General features: G+C 45.9%; 1 protein-coding gene across 6 annotated transcripts in view; it reads left to right on the top strand.

Annotated features, from left to right (window-relative positions):
- Window positions 1-13,375, top strand: part of LOC140419399 (unconventional myosin-VI-like) — a 351,457-nt gene that overhangs the window by 76,949 nt on the left and 261,133 nt on the right. For 2 of the 6 annotated variants that reach the window (XM_072503287.1, XM_072503299.1), the window contains exon 2: window positions 2,462-2,598. The exons of the other annotated variants lie outside the window; for them this stretch is intronic. The gene's annotated coding sequence lies outside the window, so the exon portion shown is untranslated. The remainder of the gene's footprint in view (window positions 1-2,461; window positions 2,599-13,375) is intronic. 6 annotated transcript variants of the gene reach the window in all.

Raw genomic sequence — 13,375 nt, 5'->3', positions numbered from 1 at the left:
TGGGAGTTTCTTAAGTTATGTTTTGGGATTGTAAGTGTATTATTGTTTTATTCTGTTTCGTTATTTTGTAATTTTTGTGTTATGTGCAAAATGCAAAAAATGTAATTAAAATATTTCTAAACTTAGGTTTTAATGGCATAAAAGGGTATTGGAAGAAAGCCGGAATATAGCAATGAGATGGAGGATCAGTCAGGATCACATTGAATGGTGGAGCAGGCTTCAGGGCCGAATGCCCTGCTCCTAGTTTCTATGTTTCCTCTGCCTGTATCTAAGGATGATTAGAAGATAGTGACCTGGATCTTTGTAATTCCCAACATTTTTGAATGCATCCTATAAGGTCCTGGTGACTTACCAACCTTAATTTTTAAAGAATTGTTTCATGCAATGTAGGCATTGCAGACTAGGCCACTATTTGTTGCTCATCCATAATTACTAATGAAAATATGGTGATGAGCCGTCTTTTTGAGCCGCTGCAGTCCCTCTGGTATAGCTACGCCTAAAGTGCTTTTAGGAAGTGGGAGTTCCAGGTTTTTGACCCAACGACAGTGAAGGAATACTGAAGTACAACCAAACTTTTCTTGTGCCCCCACTATATCAATTTTGAACCCATCTATCTAACTATCTTCTCCTTCACTCTAGACTTATTTATAGCCCCATAATTGTTTCTGCAATAGTTTGTAGGTATGGTTGCTAGTGCACCTTTTTGGGTTTCACTGGGTGTGTGCAGTATTGACATAAATAGTATGCATTTTAGATCATAAATATTTTCTCTCTGATACTCAAGCCTATGAGGTTTCCCTGTTGTTGCCGTATTCTACCAATGGCCTGGTGGAGCAGGTGCTCTGTAGCATTTAGAGAAGCCACTTCCCTCTTTGTGTTCTTGAAGTTACGATAATAAGAAAACCACAAAAACCATTATCGTTTCATTGGTATTGCTGGATCTCAGTCGAGGAAGCTTTCTTTGTTTAATGTACTGCAAATAATTATTTCTTATTCCTCTGTTAGATATTAAAGCTTCAAATAGAACCGGAACATTTTCTCACATTGAATAAAGCCAAATTGTCAGCATTGTGAACCAAGAATTATTTTGTTCTTTATTGTAGTGTCTCAGTCTTGCAGGAAGGAGGATTCATTCATGCATTTCCCTATAATTATAACTATTTTGTATATGAACAAATACATTTCTGAAAGAGGTGCTGCTAAATTGTAAAGATAAATTTCCTGTCTTTACTTGAGCTTTACAATTTAATAATAGATTAGCATGAGTTAGGAGCTAAGGTGGGAAGCAGGATATTTCATAATTGGCCATATTTATTTTATCATTAATTTCTTATCCTAAACTCTGTTCCTGGTCTTTAAGATTCCACATAGTATGGAATGATTGAGTAATGTTTAGTAATTCATCATACATCTCTCATCTCACAGTTTCTGGAAGTGTGAACGTTTCATTAACTTTACATTTCCTTAATATATTGTGACGTTGAACTTTACTCATTTGTCACCATTTTGTGCTTAACACATGGAATTGTAAGATACAGTTTATGTCAATGCATTATATACAACAAATCTAATGAAATGTTATCCTATTCTGTTGTGCTTTCTCTCTCAGAACCAGATTTTGAAAGTATCCATGTGTGCGATCTAAATAAGGCCTGTAATTTTAAATTCAGAAGTGGGCTTGTCATTCCGAAGAAAAGCTAATCCTGTAGACCCCAAATTTCTTGTAAATGCTTTTAGAACCCAGTTCAGTTTGTTATGATCCTAGTTTTGCCTTGGCATGGCTAGTTTACATTGATATTTGAAAATGTAAAGATGTGAACATTTTTAAAATATATCTGCGCTGAAGGGGGAAATACTCTGGAATTCATCTTTCTGCAATGTTGTTGTGACAACAACTTGTATTTATAGAGCACTTTAATGTAGTAAAACATTCCAAGCTGCTTCACAAAGGTGTTAGCAAACAACATTTAACACCAAGCCGTGAAAGGAAATGTAGAGAGAGGTTTTAAAGAGTGCCTTAAAGTAGAAAAAATAGGTAAGAGGTGCTAAAGCTTTAGGGAGGACATTCCAGAGCTTTGGGATTTGGAAGCCAAAGAGATGGTTGCCATTGGTGGAATGATTAAAATTGCTAATGCTCAAGGTGTCAGAATTGGGGGAGTGCATATGAGTGTTGGAGAATTGGAGGCGATTACAGATAGGGCAAGGTCACAGAGGGATTTGAAAACCGGAAAATTGTGAAAGGTGCTACTTACCTGAAGTCAGTGTGGGCAAGGGAGCGTAAGGCACTTGGATGAATGAAACCCGGTGCAAGCTAGGACATAGTTAACAGTTGGATTACCTCAAGTTTGCAGACTATAGAAAGTGGGAGGCTAGTCAGGAGGGTATTGGAATAGTCGGGTTTAGAGGGGACAAAGGAATGGATGAGGATTTTGACCCTCTTCCTAATATTTGGTTTTATTAGGATCCCTGTGGAGACTGACAAAAAAAAGATGAATTTCCCAGTGACCAAAGGACAAGATTTCACTTTTACTGCAGCAAACTAAAATAAACATGGACTGAACATTATTTAACTGCCGATCAATACATTGAACTGTGAAGGTACGTTCCCATCAATTAATTAGCACCACTGAAATGTACTATACTTTACACCATGCTTCTGGTTCCCAGCTTCCATCAGGTTAAGCTCTCTCTGTCACATCAGGTTGAAGCATCCAGTGTCCTTTAAAAAAATCATTCCACTCAGCCAGTCTATTCCAGAACAGACTTCCACCAGCAAGGACCACCTCGGCAACTTCTTGTTCCTTAAATCTCCCAACCAGTCCTCTTCCCTTCCATTCAAACAGAAAGCTAACCTTTGCAAGTATTCTGCTTGGTTAATGCAAAAACGGTTTACACTGCTCTTCACGGTAGTAGCAGCCCGCTGCTTCCCACCCAGCAGTAAATCCTGTATATTTCTCTTCGTGTCTATCTCTATGACCAACAAACAGCTGTCCCTTTGCTGTCTCGAGGTGTGAAAAGTGTCTCTTTTGATTTTCAATAGGTTTCGCTTTGGGTTTCTTTCCCCATGACAACAAATCACAGGCTTGTTTATATTGACAGTTAGAAGGATCAACCATCCCCCTTTTCAAAACACACTATTTCATCTTGAAGGAAGTTCTGCATTTGTAACAGTTGGAAGAAATCTTTCCTCATGTAGTGGATATTGGACAAGTAGTGTGACAAGTTAGATGAGAGGAATGTTGGCGAGCTACAGCTGGGCACTTGTGGAAATAATGTATTTTTGGATGATGTTGCTGAAGAACAGCATGCAGATGAGAAATGCGAGGGGACCAAGGGTGACTCTTTGGGGGAACAAAAGAGGTAATGGTGCCAGGACCAGAAGAGATTAGTGGCTATGACTTGATAGGCAAGAATGGAGCCAGGTGAGTGCCATCCCATCCAGCTGGATGATGATGGGAAGGCGGAGAACAGCATGGTCAACCATGACGAAGGCTGCAGACAGGTTGAGACCAGGAGAGATCCATTTGGATTCAGGTTCTGAAAAGTTCCATGTTGTATATTTTGTATGATATTGTAGCAAGGCCATGATCTGCTCATTTTGTGTAATGGACATCAAGGAATAGAGATGTATGATGCAGGAATGTGTCCCAAATTTCTGATTTTACTGCACCACTTAGGCTCTGTGAAGATTCAGGTCTCTTGAAGATTTTCATCTGAAGTTCTATTCAAACATTACTCTAGGGAAGTACCAGGATTTGGGAACTTTTATGGTTTTAAAACAGTTTAATATTTTGAAAGGAACAAAAACTTGCATTTCGATAGCGACCACCAGATATCGCAACTTGCTTTACCAATTAAGGTACTCTTAAAATGTGGCCACTGTTGCAATGTGGGAAATTAATCGCAGTTGAGTATTGAATCACTATTTATTCTGCTGCCCTAACTTCTGTGTAAATTTATTTATTTTAATAGATTGTGTAGCTTCAACTTTGTCGTATATTTGCAACAACCAGCGTCCACAGTGGGAAACCATACTATGTTCCGTACAAGCCAATGGGGAAAGGGCAGAATGTTTAATTTACTTAAAATTTAAGTTTCCTTTTGCAACAAGTACAAATTAAGTTAGCTGAGGTGACTTTTGTAAGATGGAACACAGGATCCTTAAATTTGTGTCACTAATTGTGTGGATCCTGCTGCATCGATGACCCAGGTTAAATCCCGGCCCTGGGTCACTGTCCGTGTGTCCATGTGTAGTTTGCACATTCTCTCCGTGACTGTTTGCGTCTCACCCCCACAGCCCAAAGATGTGCAGGATAGGTAAATTGGCAACGCTAAATGCCCCTTAATTGGAAAGAAAAGAATTGGGTATTATAAACATAATAAAAACAATTGTGTGGATCCCTGGATGTTGATTTCCAAAGAGAAAAGTTTTAAAACAGCAGATCTAGAACTGAGAGTATGTTTTGTCATTCGTACTTCATCTATAGTTACCAGTTGTACGATGTAAGTGATAGAGAAATTAAACGACTTCTTCTGGCCACATCTTTATAGCTTCTGTAAATTCCTGTTATACAAGAGCCTTGTGGTTATGTTTATCGATCAGAATCATTGATTTAAGAATAACTTTTCTGTCATTATTTTGATACATACTTTTAGCGTGCTAGTTTCATCAGTCGATATGCATCATGAAATAAGAGCTTTTTAAATCATGCAATGCTCAAGAATTGTTAACTTTGAATCCAAACATTTCTATGAAATGTGTCAAGTGGACAGTGTGTCAAGGAATTTCATGGTTGACTGTTGCTAATGGTCGATCTGTCGCTGACTACTTTGAAAGCAGACTTCAAAAATAATCATATCATTCTAAGTCACAGTTAAATTGGGAAAGCAGCGCAACAATGTCAGGTGCACGGTCTCCTTTTTGATGTACAGTGTGAGCAGCTGCATGTTCCTTCCGCCAATTTCCAAGTATTGTAAGTGGTTCTGAAGCGAACATTATTGTTGCTTCTCTTTACTAGAATTGAGTGAATGATGAGGGCAGTGAAGGGAGCACAGAAGTAATTTAAAATATAATTGATCTTGACCTGAGTGACAGTTTGGCTCAGCAAGTAATGTACTTTCATCCAGCAGTAAAATCTCAGCTGATAATCAGAGTGTTGTGCTTGAAAGTTCAAATTAGAGGCTGGATTTTCTGTTTTCGAACGGGAAGTGCGAATCGCGATTGGGTGAAGAATCGTGCAGAATCGGTGTTTGTGCCTGCTGCCTTGGGGCTTTTCACAGTAACTTCATTGTAGCCTACTTGTGACAATAAGCTACTATTATTATTATTATTATTATTATTATTATTATTATTATTATTATTATTATTATTATTATTATTATTATTATTATTCCAAGGCCATGCTCCGGTCCCTCACTGGCGGCGATATCAGTGATATCACTGTTTGCACCTTGCGCCGGTGGATCCATACAAAAGCGTAATTTGCATGGATTTTGATGTCATTAACGGCTTGGACACTTCATTCACCATGCGCCCCTGTGACTGCCTCTCTCGGGCGGGGCATGAATAGGTGCAAGTATTTTAGCAGGGCCTGGGCACCGTGGCTGTGGCTTGGGAGGCTAAATAAAGCTCTCGGAAAGCTTCAAAACTTGTCGGGTTTGCTGTGGGGGATGGCAGCCCAGGTAGGGGGCAGCAGTGGGGAACTACTCGGTGCCAAATCTGTGGACTCGGGTGACCCCTCGGGATTGGGGTGGTGATGTACCGTCAATTACCACGAGACTAGAATGGTGAAACAATTGAGGCTTTATTACACAAGATGTTGTGACTCTTGCAGCTGGAATCAGAATGGGAGCAGCGCAGTGGAGCATACACTTTTATACGCCGCCTGCTGGAAGAGCCAGCAGGCGGGGATTTATTGTGGTACCTGTAATACAGGGGCAGTACCGTAATACATGCAATGTGTTACTAGAGGGGTTTACCACATTTACCCCCTGTTTAAAAAAGAGTCCGGCGGGGGGGAAGAAAATCATTACAGATTGAGTCTGTCGGGGGCTCTGACCCTCTGCTGTGATCGCCACAGTCCTGGTGGTGATGTGGGCGCCGACGTGGTCACTTGCGACTCCGGGAGCATGTTGTCCTCGTCTTCGTCACCCCTGAGTGGATCTAGTGAGGGGACGGATCTTGCTGGGGTGGGGGCTGCGGTGAGGTTCGCTGGTGGTAGGGTGGGTGGCGCACGGGTGAATGAGGCAACCGGGGTTGGGGGGGGGGAAAGGAGCAGTATCAGGTCTGGAGTTGTGGGTGAGGACCCAGCGGGTGCCAGGTCCCGGAGGGAGACTGTATCCTGTCGCCTGTCGGGTGTGCCACGTAGGCGTACTGTGGGTTTGCATGGAGGAGGTGGACTTTCTCAACCAAGGGATCCGATTTATGGCTCTGCACATGCTTCCGGAGGAGGACGGGCCCAGGAACTGTCAGCCATGTTGGGAGCGAGACCCCGGAGGTGGAATTCCTAGGGAAGGCAAACACACGCTCATGAGGGGTCTCAATAGTAGCGGTGCACAGGAGCGACCGGATGGAGTGGATCGCATCGGGGAGGACTGCCTGCTAGCAGGAGACCGGGAGATTCCGAGACTGAAGGGCCAGCAGGACGGCCTTCCAGACCGTCCCATTCTCCCTCTCCACCTGCCCGTTTCCCTGGGGGTTGTAGCTGGTCATCCTACTCGAGGCGATGCCCTAGCTGAGCAGGAACTGAGGCAGCTCACCACTCATGAAGGAGGATCCCCGATCGCTGTGGATGTAGGTGGGGAAGCTGAACAGAGTGAAGATGCTGTGCAGGGCTTTGATGACCGTGGAAGAAGTCATTATGGGACATGGGATGGCGAAAGCGAACCGGGAGTACTCATCAATTACGTTGAGGAAGTATACGTTGCGGTCGGTGGAGGGGAGGGGCCCTTTGAAGTCCATGCTGAGGCGCTCAAAGGGGCGGGTGGCCTTCACCAGGCGTGCTCTATCTGGCCAGTAGAAGTGCGGCTTGCACTCTGCGCAGACTTGGCAGTCTCTGGTTACGGTCCTGACCTCGATGGAGTAGGGCAGGTTGCGAGCCTTGACAAAATGGAAGAACCGGGTGACCCCCGGGCGGCCGAGTCACAGTGGAGAGCCCAGAGTCGGTCCACTTGTGCGCTGGCACATGTACCGCGGGATAGGGCATCAGGGGGCTCATTGAGCTTCCCCGGGTGTTACAAGATCTCACAGTTATAGGTGGAGATCTCGATCCTCCACCTCAAGATCTTGTCATTTTTTACCTTGCCCCACTGCGCATTGTTAAACATGAAGGCAACCGACCCTTGGTCAGTGAGGCGAGTGAATCTCCTGCCAGCCACGTAATGCCTCCACTGTCGCACAGCTTCCACAATGGCTTGGGCCTCCTTTTCGACAGAGGAGTGCCGAATTTCGGAGGGATGGAGGGTACGGGAGAAGAAAGCCACGGGTCTGCCCGCCTGCTTGAGGGTGGCGGCCAGAGCTACGTCTGATGCATCGCTCTCCACCTGCAAGGGGAGGGTCTCGTCGACTGCGTGCAACGTGGCCGTGGCGATGTCCGCCATGATGTGGTTGAAGGCCTGGCGGGCCTCAGCCGTCAGGGGAAAAACTGTGGACTTGATCAGTGACGCCGAAGGGAACTCTAAGGAAGTGATAGAGGCGGCCACCTGCTTCGAACGCAGTGTATTGGTGGTCCTCCGGGTGGATGGGGAGCTGGTGGTAGGCGGACTTCAAGTCAACTGTGGAGAAGACCCGATACTGATTGACCATGTCAGATATGCGTGGGAGGGGGTACGCGTCGAGCTATGTGTACCGGTTGATGGTCTGGCTGTAGTCAATAACCATCCTGTGCTTCTCCCCAGTCTTCACTACACCACTTGAGCTCTCCAGGGGCTGTTGCTGCCCTCAATGCTCCCCTCCCGCAGAAGCCGTTGGACCTCCAACCTGATGAAAGTCCTGTCCTGGGCACTGTACCGTCTGTTCCTAGTGGCGACTGGCTTGCATTCCGGGGTGAGGTTCGCAAACAGTGAAGGTGGATCGACCTTAAGGGTCGCGAGGTTGCGAGGCCGAGACTGATCCAGGGTGATGGAGGCGAGCTGCGGAAGATGTTGGGAGGTCCCGGGCTGATCAGTGGTGGCAGAGGTATCAGTGGGCAGCGAATTGCCAGACAAGCAGGGGTCCTGAGGCATGGTCCAAAATGGCGCCGAAGATGGCAGCGCCCACGGGGTACACATGGTGGGCGGCATCAAAGATGGCGGCGCCCACAGGCCGCACGTGGCTTGTGGTGGATAAGATGGCGGCACCCCTGGATCACACGGGGGGTGGTGTAGCAATGCCGGGCTTGGAAACAGCGGCGACCAACCGGGCCTGGCAAACTGAAACAAAGTGGCCCTTCTTCCCACACCCGCTGCAGGTTGCGCTCCGCGCCATGCAGTGTTGCCTGGGATGTTTGCTCTGGCCACAAAAATAACACTTGGGCCCCCCGGAGTTGGCTGGCCGCCGCGTGGCGCAGGCTTGCGGTGAGCTCGAGTCGGCAGCTGGTGGGGCCCATAATGCACAGTCGGGGGTGTAGGCCTGCAGATTACGGGAGGCCACTTCTAGTGAATTAGCAAGTTACCTAGTCTCCGCAAGATCGAGCGTACCCCCCTTCCAATAGTCGCTGGCGGACGTACGTAGTCTTCATGCCCATGACATAAGCGTCGCTGATTAATAGTTTGGTATGTTGGACTGCTGAAACTGCCTGGCAGTCACAGTTCCTACCGAGAATCTGTAGGGCCCGCAAGAAATCGTCCAGAGTCTCCCCCAGAAGTTGCCGTCTCGTGGCCAGGAGGTGCCTGGTGTACACTTGATTCACCGACTTAATGTAATGTCCCTTTAGTAGCGTCATCGCTTCTGTGTAGGTGGGCGCATCCCGGATGAGGGGAAAAATTTCAGGGCTCACCCGTGAGTAGAGGACTTGGAGCTTCTGTGGGTCCGAGAGTTCTTCAGTGGCTGCTCTGAGGTAGCCTTCGAAGCAGGCTAGCCAGTGGTCGAAGGTGGACGTGGCGTTGGCTGCGTGAGGGCTCAGCTCCAGGCGATCAGGCTTGATTAAGATGTTCTTTTAAAATCTTGTGCAATAAATTGATGTACCGTCAATTACGAGACGAGAATGGTGAAACGATCGAGGCTTTATTGCACAAGATGTAGGGCCTCCTGCAGCTGGAACCAGAATGGGAGCAGCGCAGGAGAGCATTCACTTTTATACGCTGTCTGCTGGGAGGAGCCAGCAGGCTGGGATTTACTGTGGTACCTGTAATACAGGGGAAGTACCGTAATACATGCAATGTGTTACTAGTGGTGTTTACCCCAGGTGGCCTGGCTCAGACTGCCATTGCTGCAATGTGTGTTTTAAACGCAACACTTTGGTGCTAGGTACAGGGGGAGGAGGGGTGGGTAGATCTTCTATGAGTCATCTTTGTGAGTGTGTGGTAAGTGAAGCACTTAAAAGCAGCTCCAACTGCTGGGCTCTTTGATGCTAACTCCGGCCCCAGTGGTTACAACGCCCGTTGGGTTGGGAATTGCTCTCAATTCGTGCCAGCAAAGTGCTGGTCCATTTGCATGTTCTGACTCACTTACTGAGTAGTGCCCCTAACGGAAATGTGAATCGCACGCTATTCAGTCCTGGCGGCAACACTTAGCCTCCCAAATGGAGAATTCCGGCCTAGAGTTTTAACTGAGGCGATGCTTATATGGATGTAAAATACCCTATGGCACTATTTGAAGAAGAGCAGGAAATTCTTCGAATGTCCTGGCCAGCATCTTTCCCTCCAACAGCATAACCATAACTGGTGTTTATCTCATTTGAGTGATCTTGGTGTGTACAAAATGGCTGCTGTCTTTGCTTGGATAACAATGACTGCCCACCAGACATACTTTATTAGAGCCAAAGGACTTTGGGATTTATTTGAGGACTTGATGATATTATGCACATATAATTATTCCATCTTTTGAAGATCATTAGCAGTTCACTCTTAATGAAACACATGCTAACGGTGCCCTGAGAGAGAGTACTTAATGCTTTCACTGGAAATGTCAAATGGAAAGTTTTTCTTTCTCTCAAAATAGCCTCGCACCTGGATGAGTGCAGCCTTTCCTCTATCCCGACGTACCTTGCCAAAAAAAATGAATGTCTACAGGATGTTAAATTCATACACTGATTAATACCAATTTATTGAACTAGACATTTACTAAAAAATAAATGGTTTATAATTTTTTAATATTGAGTGCATGGTATTTTATAGTTCAAAATAAACTGATTTATTTAATTATAAATACGCTCCTTGAATCATCTTTGAATTGCTGATAAATCACTTTGACTGCTATTGTAACAATAAAGTCACCGTGACCTCCTTTTAAATATCATGAATTCTACAGGACACCAGTCAATCTGTAAAGGTGTATAAACAGAGACTGCTTTGACAGGTAAAAGACAGTTCTCAAAGGTTGGAGTTGAAAGGTTGAGTTTGGTGAAATCTGGTGAGGAAGGAGGAGCAGAGGGTATCGAGTTGCTCAGAGATTGTCTGGCAGGGTGTCAGCCTGTTATCAGGTCCAAGGATACAAGTCTTGCTTTCATTTGCTGTGAATTTTTAATTTCTAATTCAAACAACACACCGTTCTCGCCAAATATATTCCACTCGTGTTTCCACCCACTCACAGAACTGAAATGACTCTCACTAAAGTTACAAACAAGTTCCTATGTGACTTCTGTGAAGGCAAACTATCCTCTCTTTCTCAGATTATAGCCTTTGACGTGGTTCTTCATCCGCTTCCAACATCTTTCCATTCCATACGCTTGGTTCCATTTTTATCTATCGTTCATAACCAAAGTATTACTTGCAGTGACTTCCCTTCCCACTCCTACACTGTTACCTCAGCTGTCCCCATAGAAACTGTTCTTGGCTTCCTCCCATTTCGTACAAGCACTATGTACGTTCCCCAACCGGAAACCATGGCTCAATCGCGAGATTGATTCCCTACTGAAGGACAGATCTGAGGTGTTCAGGTCCGACACCCTGACCTATACAAGAAATCCAGGTATGACCTCCACAAAGCCATCTGAGATGCCAAGAGAGAATATCAAACCAAGCGAGAGTCACAGACAGACTCTCAGCGATTGTGTCAAGGACTAAACAACATAACGGGCTACAAAGCGAAGCCGAGCCGCATCTCCGGCAGCAGCACACCTATCCCTGATGAACTCGATGCATTCTATGCTCGGTTCGAGCAGGTAACCAACAATCTGCTGTCGAGTGCCCCAGCAGCCCATAACTCACACAAACTCACCATCACAGCTTCCGAAGTCAGATCGGCCTTCCTGAAAGTGAACCCTCGGAAGGCAACGGGCCTGGACTGGATCCCTGGTCATGCACTCAGAGCCTACGCGGACCAGCTGGCAGAGGTGTCCACGGGCATCTTCAATCTGTCCCTACTCCACTCCGAGGTCCCCACCTGCTTCAAGAAGACCACCATCATACCGGTGCAAAAGAAGAACCAGGCAACGTGCCTCAATGACTACCGTCCGGTGGCCCTGACTTCAGTCGTAATGAAGTGCGTCGAGAGGTTGATCATGAAGCGCATCACCTCCATACTCCCAGAACGCCTTGATCCACTGCAATTCGCATACCGTCGCAATCTGTCCACAGCAGACACCATTTCCCTGGCCCTACACTCATCCCTAGAGCATCTTGAAAACAAGCACTCCTACATTAGACTCCTATTTATTGACTACAGCTCCGCCTTCAACACCATAATCCCAGCCAAGCTCATATCAAAGCTCCAAAACCTAGGACTTGGCTCCCCACTCTGCAACTGGATCCTTGATTTACTGACCAACAGAGCACAATCAGTAAGAATGAACAACAGCACCACCTCCACAATAGTCCTGAATACTGGGGCCTCGCAAGGCTGTATACTTAGCCCCCTACTCTACTCCCTGTACACACACAACTGCGTGGCAAAATTTGGTTCTAACTCCAATGCATGTTTTCTGACGATACGACCATAGTGGGCCGGATCTTGAATAACGACGAGTCAGAATACAGGAGGGAGATAGAGAACCTAGAGGAGTGGTGCAGCGACCACAATCTCTCCCTCAATGCCAGCAAAACTAAAGAGCTGGTCATTGACTTCAGGAAGCAAAGTATTGTACACATCCCTGTCAACATCAAAGGCGCCGAGTTGGGAGATGGTTAGCAGCTTCAAATTCCTAGGGGTTCACATATCCCAAAATCTGTCCTGGTCCACCCACGTCGACGCTACCACCAAGAAAGCACAACAGCGCCTATACTTCCTCCGGAAACGTAGGAAATTCGGCATGTCCACATTAACCCTTACCAACTTTTACAGATGCACCATAGAAAGCATCCTATCGGGCTGCATCACAGCCTGGTATGGCAACTGCTCGGCCCAGGACCGCAAGAAACTTCAGAGAGTCGTGAACACCGCCCAGTCCATCACCCGAACCTACCTCCCATCCATTGACTCCATCTACACCTCCCGCTGCCTGGGGAAAACGGGCAGCATAATCAAAGACCCCTCCCACCCGGCTTACTCACTCTTCCAACTTCTTCCATCGGGCAGGAGATACAGAAGCCTGAGAACACGCATGTACAGGCTCAAAAACAGCTTCTTCCCCGCTGTAGACTCAGAAATGACCCTCTTATGGACTGACCTCATTAACACTACACCCTGTATGCTTCATCCGATGCCAGTGCTTATGTAGTTAAATTGTATACCTTGTGTTGCCCTATTATGTATTTTCTTTTATTCCGTTTTCTTTCCATGCACTTAATGATCTGTTGGGCTGCTCGCAGAAAAATACTTTTCACTGTACCTCGGTACAGGTGACAATAAATAAATCCAATCCAATTCTCATCAACATTCTGCTCTTTGGCGATATCATCTGAAATGTCCTGACCAAGTCATTGAATATATTTAAGAAGGAAAGAGATAGATTTATAGACTCTAAAGATGTTAATTGGTATGGGGAATGAGCTAGTGAATGGCCTTGAGATAATGGCGGTCCTGGCCAGTCTCCACATTCATAAACCTCTGCTACACTTGCCCTTGCATGTACCAAAACCCATTAACCTCTGTTGGGTTCCATTAAAATTGTAATCTTTAAAATTCTTCCATGGACTCTCCCCTCAGCATCTCTGTAATCCCTTCCAGCTCCATAACCCACTGCGTTATCTGCACTTGACTAATTCTGCCTCTTGAGAATCGCCAATTTTAATTACTCCACTTTATTAACGGCCATGCCTTCAGTTTCCCGAAGTCAATAGCCTGGAGCCACCCTCTCTA

The sequence above is a fragment of the Scyliorhinus torazame genome, chromosome 1 (genome assembly GCF_047496885.1).
Source record: "Scyliorhinus torazame isolate Kashiwa2021f chromosome 1, sScyTor2.1, whole genome shotgun sequence".
Taxonomy (NCBI): domain Eukaryota; kingdom Metazoa; phylum Chordata; class Chondrichthyes; order Carcharhiniformes; family Scyliorhinidae; genus Scyliorhinus; species Scyliorhinus torazame.
The sequence above is the reverse complement of the archived record's forward strand: the minus strand, read 5'-3'. Positions and strand labels throughout refer to the sequence as shown.